Raw genomic sequence first — 7,778 nt, forward strand, 5'->3', positions numbered from 1 at the left:
TGTGGTTGTTCTCGGAGCAGTGCATTGGTGGCCCGCTTTTGACCCCCTTTTCTTCTTGGGGAGAGAGGCCCAATTCAGAGATCAGGACAATTGTGTTGTCTTAATAGCTCCCAACAATACATACTTTAGAGTGCATGGCTGCCATGGGAAAACCACAGATTATTAAAACTGACAATAGCCTCGGTTATACAGGAACCAAGTTCCAATAGTTTTGTTCCAGTTTGATATTAAACATGTCACTGATGTTCTCTATAAACCTCAGGGAAAGGGCATCATAGAACAAGCCCATCAACTTTTAAAAAATATGCTTCAGGAGTTGACTGAAGTTACAGGTGCTAATTCCCCCTTCACGCCCCAAAATAGGTGTAATCATGCTCTCTTTGTTCTTAAGTTCTTGTCCCTGGATTATGAAGGCAGGTCAGCAGCTGACTGCATGTGGCATCCTAAGTCAAAAGATTCTTGTGCATTAGTGTGATGCACTAATCCCCTCACTGGACAATTGAAAGGACCAGATCCTGTCTTTATATAGGGATGAGGGTCTGCTTGCATTTATGAAAAAGAAAATGCTAGCCCAATATGGTTACCAGAGAGGCCAGTAAAAACTGTTAACCTGCCCATTTCCAGGATGGAGCATGTAAAAAATTGTTAACCCATCTTTGTCCAGAATGGAGTAATCGTTTCCTCCTGAGACAAATCTCATTTCTTTCTAAATGTTGGTCCAAATGAAGAAACTCCTGATCCTACTCCTGATCCTGTGGCTGACCAGAATGACCACCAACCATCAACTTCCTCCACTCAAATCTCCTAATCATAGACACCTCCCTTGAAATAATACTTGGGTGGTTCTCTCAGAGAGAAATGATGTTGTTTGGGCCACTTCTAAGACCTTCACCAATTTGATTTACTCTTTTTACAGCAGGGAGGGCTGTGTGCAGCCCTTAGGGAAGAGTGTTGCTTTTATGTGAATAAGATAGCAATGATCAAAAAAAACATGAAAAAGGTAAGAGAAAGCCTAGCAAAAAGACACACACACAAACACACTTGAAAGAGAGAGAGAGAGAGAGAGAGAGAGAGAGAGAGAGAGAGAGAAAGAGAGAGAGAGAGAGAGGAGAAGAGAGCTGGAAAAGTACTAGCTTAGTTGAGATTCCTGTGGAAAAAGGTGAGGCCTCTGTGGGAAAGTACTAACCCCAGTTAAAAACAAATAGCTATAGATCTTGTGGACAGGTACCTAGCAATGCATTCTGTTCTGTTTCTCCTGCTGAACCTTTTACCTAGCCAATATCCTACTTTTGGGAACAGGTGCGTTCCCCCAGAAACAAAGCAATTCTGTGTCATCCCCCTCCCCATATCCTGCTTCTGTGGGCATAAAGCCTGCCTGGGAAAAATAAAATTTGTCAGCTTGATTAGAATTTTTTGACATCGCTTCTCATCCTTTTGGCTAAGATCAAGTGCAGAATTTTTTGACTTGCTGTCTGTTCTTTGTGTTTCTTGCCCCCCATTCTCTCCACAGGTGGTTCCTCAGACCCTGTTTGACTGTCCCGCATGTCGGGACACCTGGCATTGAGGTCAGCTCTGCAATACTGAGCAGGGTGGAAAGCACCAGGAAGGGCAAATGGTGCAACAACCTGAGCACCTACTATGTTCCCTGACACACCAACCCATAAGTGTCTAACAGGATTTCTGTGCAAGGCCATGGTTCCTGCCATAGCAAGAACTGGCTCTAAGCATCCTGGTTCTAAGGATGCTGGTTTCCAACTGACTGCCGAGAAGCCAGTCCAGCTGGGTGATCCACTCCACACAGGGTTCTTGGAAGATGAGGAGAAGGTGAAAGGCAGAGAACAGAAGCTGTAAGTTCCACACTGGTGAGTCCTGAGTTGGAAGGTGGTGATGGAAGGGCAGAAACAGGGAGGCAGAGGACCTGGGTCCTTGGTGGGACTCAGTGTCCCCATAACAAACTACATATGAAACCCTTCTGCCATTAGGGCCTCTCTATCATAAGCTGATTTTATAATCAAAACAGAACATTAAAATCCAATCTGAATTTCTCTCTCTTTCTGAATCTGTCTGACTGTCTATCTGTCTATATGTCTCATCTATTTATCTCTGTCTCTGTCTCTGTCTTTCTATCTCTGTCCCCCTACCCCTTATGCCTGACTTCATATTTAACTCCACCTGACCTTTTTGTTCCATAGTAATCAGGTGAAGTGTGTGTGGGGGTTGTGGTTGCTTGTTTAGTTATTGATTGGTTTTTTGAGGCAGGGTTTCTCTCTGTAGACCTGGCTGTCCTGGAACTTATTCTCTACACCAGGCTCAAGATAAAAACAGTGATTATTCTTATCACAATGGTTTTTTGGGGAGGGTTATTCTTACTGAGGAGATGGGTATAGTTTCTGGCATATCACACAATGGGCAGGCAAGCTCAGGTGCTGCCCAGAGGCCTATTATTGATCAACAAACAGTGATTTAAAAAAAATGGTGGGGTGTGAACCTTTAGTCCCAACAGAGGTAGACAGATCTCTGAGTTTGTGTGTCACAGTTCACCTGTGGTCAGAGGAAAACTGGAGGGAATCAGTTCTTTTCTACCACATGCATCCTAGGTCTCAAACACACACACAAAAGCACATGCTGCATCTGACTTTATGTTAAATGGCTTCCTCACTGGCACTTCTTTCATAGTGTCATGTCAACTCAATAAAATGGTTGGCTTTTTTTTTTTTTTTTTTTTTTTACTTGTACGACTTTGCTATTGATTCTGGGCCCAGCCAACAGAACTGTAGGCTGTCCCAAGCAAACTCACACAGCTATGCCAGCACAGACAGCTCAAGGTCAGCACAGGTCTTAGACCACAGTTACCCAAGTCTCATCATTTGCTGTGGGGAGAAACATTGGCTAAGTGTCAGCCACCCAGAGATCCCTGCCCTTACAATATCCTTCTTAGGGTTGAAAATGGCCAAGAAAAGTCCCAGGTAAGGTAGTTGCTATGCTGTTCTAGTTGGATGTCATTTCCAATATCCTTAATTCTTTGATTGACTACTCGGTTCCAAGGCTAATAGACTTAAATAGGACTCATATCTGCTCCCCCTGCTGTTGCCATCAGTACTTAATTACTGGTGCATATTCTTCCTGTGGAAAAAGCACACCACACCATGTCTTCATAAAGAGCAGAGTGTGTGCTGCTCATTATCACAGCATTTTGCAGTGCAGACCCAGGAATGGTGGAGCAGAAGGGGGCAAGAAGAGAAGAAGGAGAAAATGGAAGAGGGAGAGGATGCAGAGGAGGAGGAGGAAGAAGAAGAAAAGCAGAGCAGAAGCACATGGCCTGAAGAAACTGCAAGTTCTAAGGGGGTCTCATAGATGTGGAAGATGGTAGTGTAGTGTAGCTGTAGATCTGCCCAATCTAGGCACACAACATGCGTTTATATTAACTGTGTTGTTGTTTCATTGCCCGGGGCATTTTTTGGGAGGAGATTTACCCCAACAAATCCCTCTTCCCACTTCTGCTCAACCTTCCCTTTTATCTGCCTAATCATCAGCTCTCCTTTATTTTACAAATTTAGGTGGGAAGCAGGTTTACAGGAAATCACCTGGTACTGACTCATTCCTTGTTCACAACCACTCACCTGAGAACAAAATCAACATCAAATATAATTAGTCACAGGGCTATCCACAACACAAGCACTCGAGAACTAACAACATTATATGTTACATGAAGTAATAGAGGACACTGAGAACAAGCTTTACAATTTGATATGCATATTTTCTAGAAATACTAAATTATTCTCTCAAGGTATTACTATTTTGGTAAAGTAAAGAATGAGTTTGTATGGCCAATTGTTCCTGTGCAAGACCTATAATCTGCCTGGTATACAAATCTCTGTGACATTGCCCTAAGGGGTCTGGCCAAGAAATCCAGTATGAGCTCTTAAATGTCCTATAAAGTTAAGGAAAAGTATGTTCTCTTAAATTAGTTGTATTTGCAAAAATAATTGCAAAAATTGAGAATTAGCAGTAGCTAAAAATTTCAAGTAATTGTAAACCATGGACTATATATTGGCTATCAGTATAAGAATTAAAAGCTTGATTTTTTTCAACATTTCCTAAACATTGGCTACAACACATAATTCAATTATTTGTGAAGCAGGGGGAAACTCAAAGAGAATAAACATGTGAGCCAATCACATATGCTGCTTTCCAATTAGATTAGCCATCTATAAATACTTTAAGACCTTTCTCTATTGGCTATATATGCAAACTTGCAGGAAATACAATAGCATGCATGCAGGCAAATTGTAACAATTTGTCAATTTTGCCTGAAAAATTTGCACATGGACTAGGCCAAATAACCAATTTAATTGCTGTTTGGAATATGCAAGAAACATTTCATCAGGTTCTTAAGGCATTCTTTTGAAAATAGTTTTCATAATTCTATCCTACAATTCTGTATTAACACAGCAGCAGCTTCATAATAGGCTATTCAAACTTTACTGGGAGATGAAGAAAGATGAATCCACATTAATGGTCCCCTTGCCAAAGAATTGCTGTGGGCACATGAATAGCAATAATCCAAACAGCCAACAACTGATCATAGTCTATATAATGTATCTGTTGTTGGCTACTAGCTTCCTCTATTTTCTGCAAAGCTACTTGTCCCCCATCAGTTAATTGTCCAGGGGAATTAAAATTTGCATACCCTTTGAGAATATCAAACAGGGGCTTAAGTTCCTGGGGTAAGCTTAAGAGGAGGTCTTAGCCAATTAACATCTCCTAAAAGCTTTTTAAAGTAAGTAAACTATCTTTTTTTATTTAAATTTTCTGTGCTACAGTTTGTTTTGGAAAGAACTGATGTTCCAAATATTGAAAAGAATATTGTCTTTGAATCTTTTATGGAGCAACAACTACTCCCCAGAATTTTAATGCTCATTGTATAAGAGCAAAGGGTTGTAGTAAAAGGCCTTCAATGGAATCAGCTAATCAAATACACTCCATATAAAGAATAATATACATGGAAAGATTCAAAGTCCTAACTTCTCGTATTGAAGCAGATGCAAGATTTTTTTACACAGTATAGGGCTATTAGCCATGCCTTCAGTCAAAACATTCAAAATACACACACACACATATTATATATTATAATATATATAATTAATATATATAATTATATTATAATATATAATTATAATACACACACACACACACACACACACACATATATATGGACTCAGAGGAGGCTTATGTGGCATTCCTTTTGTCTTTGTCATCCTGATTAGCACTGAGCAAGGTGTTTACCAGACCTAGCAGAAGAATTACTCAACTTGTTTTACTTGCCTTGCATCCCCCCCTCCCAAATTTGTTAAGAGTAAGAGAGAACAAGGTGACTTTGGTTTCTCAGAGGTATACTGGGTTCAATCTATTACTAGTAAGAGATCTCACCTTAAATTAATAATTGAAGAAAATAGCTTTGAAGAATTAATAGACACTGGAGCTGATGAACTCACTCACTGCCAAGAGATTGGTTATTCTAAATCAAAGTTCCAAACTTAAGTTTTAGGAAAGGTTAATGAAGCTAGAGACTTATGAAGGCATTACAAACTGGCTTACCTACTCCATCTGCCTTTCCAAAATATAGGGATATGATTATTATAGATTCAAAAGATTGTTTTTATACTATTTTTTGCATGTCCCAAAGGGACCTAGATTTAACCAGGACTAAAGATAGCTTCAATAGGAGCCAGAGAGGAAGCAGGACATCTCCCAATTTCCAACTGTCCCTAGGAGAGCTCAGAAATACCTTATGTCCATTTTTTGGCTAACACATCCTAGACAGGGGACAACTGCTTTTCTGAAACCTATTCTCTCTCTCTCTCTCTCTCTCTCTCTCTCTCTCTCTCTCTCTCTCTCTCTCTCTCTCTCTCAGAGCCATGCACAGCATAAATCTTCTTGAGCTAAGAATTTTTCTATCATCTGTTTTTTAAACCCTGCTCCTCTCACCCAATTCAGCTCTTGGCTGCAGATATATCCCTATATAGAATTCCTCTGTCCCAATGCACTGTCACCCCTGGATGAAATCAGCATCTGGTCAGCATCACTCCAGCCTAGCTGTATCCTGCTTAACTGCACCTCCTGCAACAACAGCCTCCAAAAAGTAAACTTTATACCTAAGATTACCATTAATGCTGTTTGTTTCTTAGTGTGCAGGATACTGTTACTTTTCCTCTATTTTCTATGGACCTCTACCCAAGACAGTGTTTCTCATTGGTTTGCCCTACCCCCCAGATTTCAGACCCATTTTTTTGGTGCTACCTATAGCTAGCTGTACAGGAGCCATAGAAATCTGGGTTTACATAAAAAGGGGGCTGGAAATGAAAAAGGATGGGGTGTGAGAGAAGGATAGAGCCAAGAGACGCTTTTCTGATCAACGCTCAAAGTTTAATTCTGCAGCTCCAGTTTATAAAGGGAAGACCACAAAACCCATCCTTTGTTTCAGCTGGATTGTGTTGCAAAGCAAGCTCAGCATGCAGTCTATTCCCTCTGAGTTCCTATAGGAAACTGCAGGTGCAGCAAGAAAGACAACTCCACCTAGTTCATAAAACCCAATTTGGCAAGCACTCACAGTCTGTTTAGCCTTTGGAAGGATAGAAGGAAGGGCACAAAACACTGAATTTTGTTGTGAAATTCCTTAAAATTCTATGAAGAAATTGTCTCTGTTTTGCCTGCTTTTTTCAGTTGGTAATATTTTCATTCCCCAACTCAGAAAATTCTCTTCTGTTTAGACATATAGCCTCATTTACTTACTTGAGGGTTTTGTCACACAGTCTCAGCTACCTTGAGCTCCCTGTGGTCAGGCACAGCCTCCTAAGTGCTGGGTCTCCAAGGATACACATCCCTTACCTAGACAGTCAGGGAGCTTGTTTTACGTGTGTGTGTGTGTGTGTGTGTGTGTGTGTGTGTGTGTGTGTGTGTGTTGGTTTGTTTTGCCTGAATGTGTACCAGAAGCATGTAGTTACCTCAGAGGCCAGAAGAGGGTGTTGGATCGCTGGAACTGTATTGTCAGTTGTGAACTGCCCTGTGGGTGCTGGGAATTGAACCTGGGTCCTCAGGAAGAGCAGCTCTGGTCTTAACTAGCAAGCCTCGTCTCTAGTCCTTTGGTTTAATTTCTTTTGAGAGGCAGTGTCATGTACCCCAAGAGAGCCTTGAGCTCACCTTATAGTTTAGGATTCCTTTAAGGCTTTTGCCTCTCAAGTGGCTTAGCTATAGGGTTTCTTTGTTTGCATGGTTCTGTGTGCTATGCACTTGTGTGCATGTGTGGTAATCTGAATGAGAATGGCTCTCATAAACTTGGCAACTAGTTAGTGGAACTATGTTGGAAGGATTAGGAGGTGTGGCTTGGTTGGAGGGGTTGTGTCACTGTGGACAGGCTTTGAGGTTTAAAAAGACTTGTCATTCCCATGCTTTCTCTTTGTTTCCTATGTGCAGGTCAAGAAGTGCACTCTTCATTGTTCCTGCTCCATGCCTTTACTCCACTCTATTGATTCTAATCCTTTTAAACCATAAGCTCAATTATCTCTAATTTTCCATTTTAAGGTTAATCTAGACAGGGTTTCTCTGTGTACATATATGTACATAACCCTGACTGTCCTTGAACTCACTCTGTTAACCAGGCTGGCTTGTGCTCAGTTCTGGCTGACTCTGTCTCCCAAGAGGTGGGATTAAAGGTGTGCTCTGCCACCATTGAGCCATCTCACCAGTCCCAGGTCCATATGATTTTTTTTAAAGATTTA

Source organism: Mus musculus, chromosome 9 (genome assembly GCF_000001635.26).
Source record: "Mus musculus strain C57BL/6J chromosome 9, GRCm38.p6 C57BL/6J".
Classification (NCBI taxonomy): domain Eukaryota; kingdom Metazoa; phylum Chordata; class Mammalia; order Rodentia; family Muridae; genus Mus; species Mus musculus.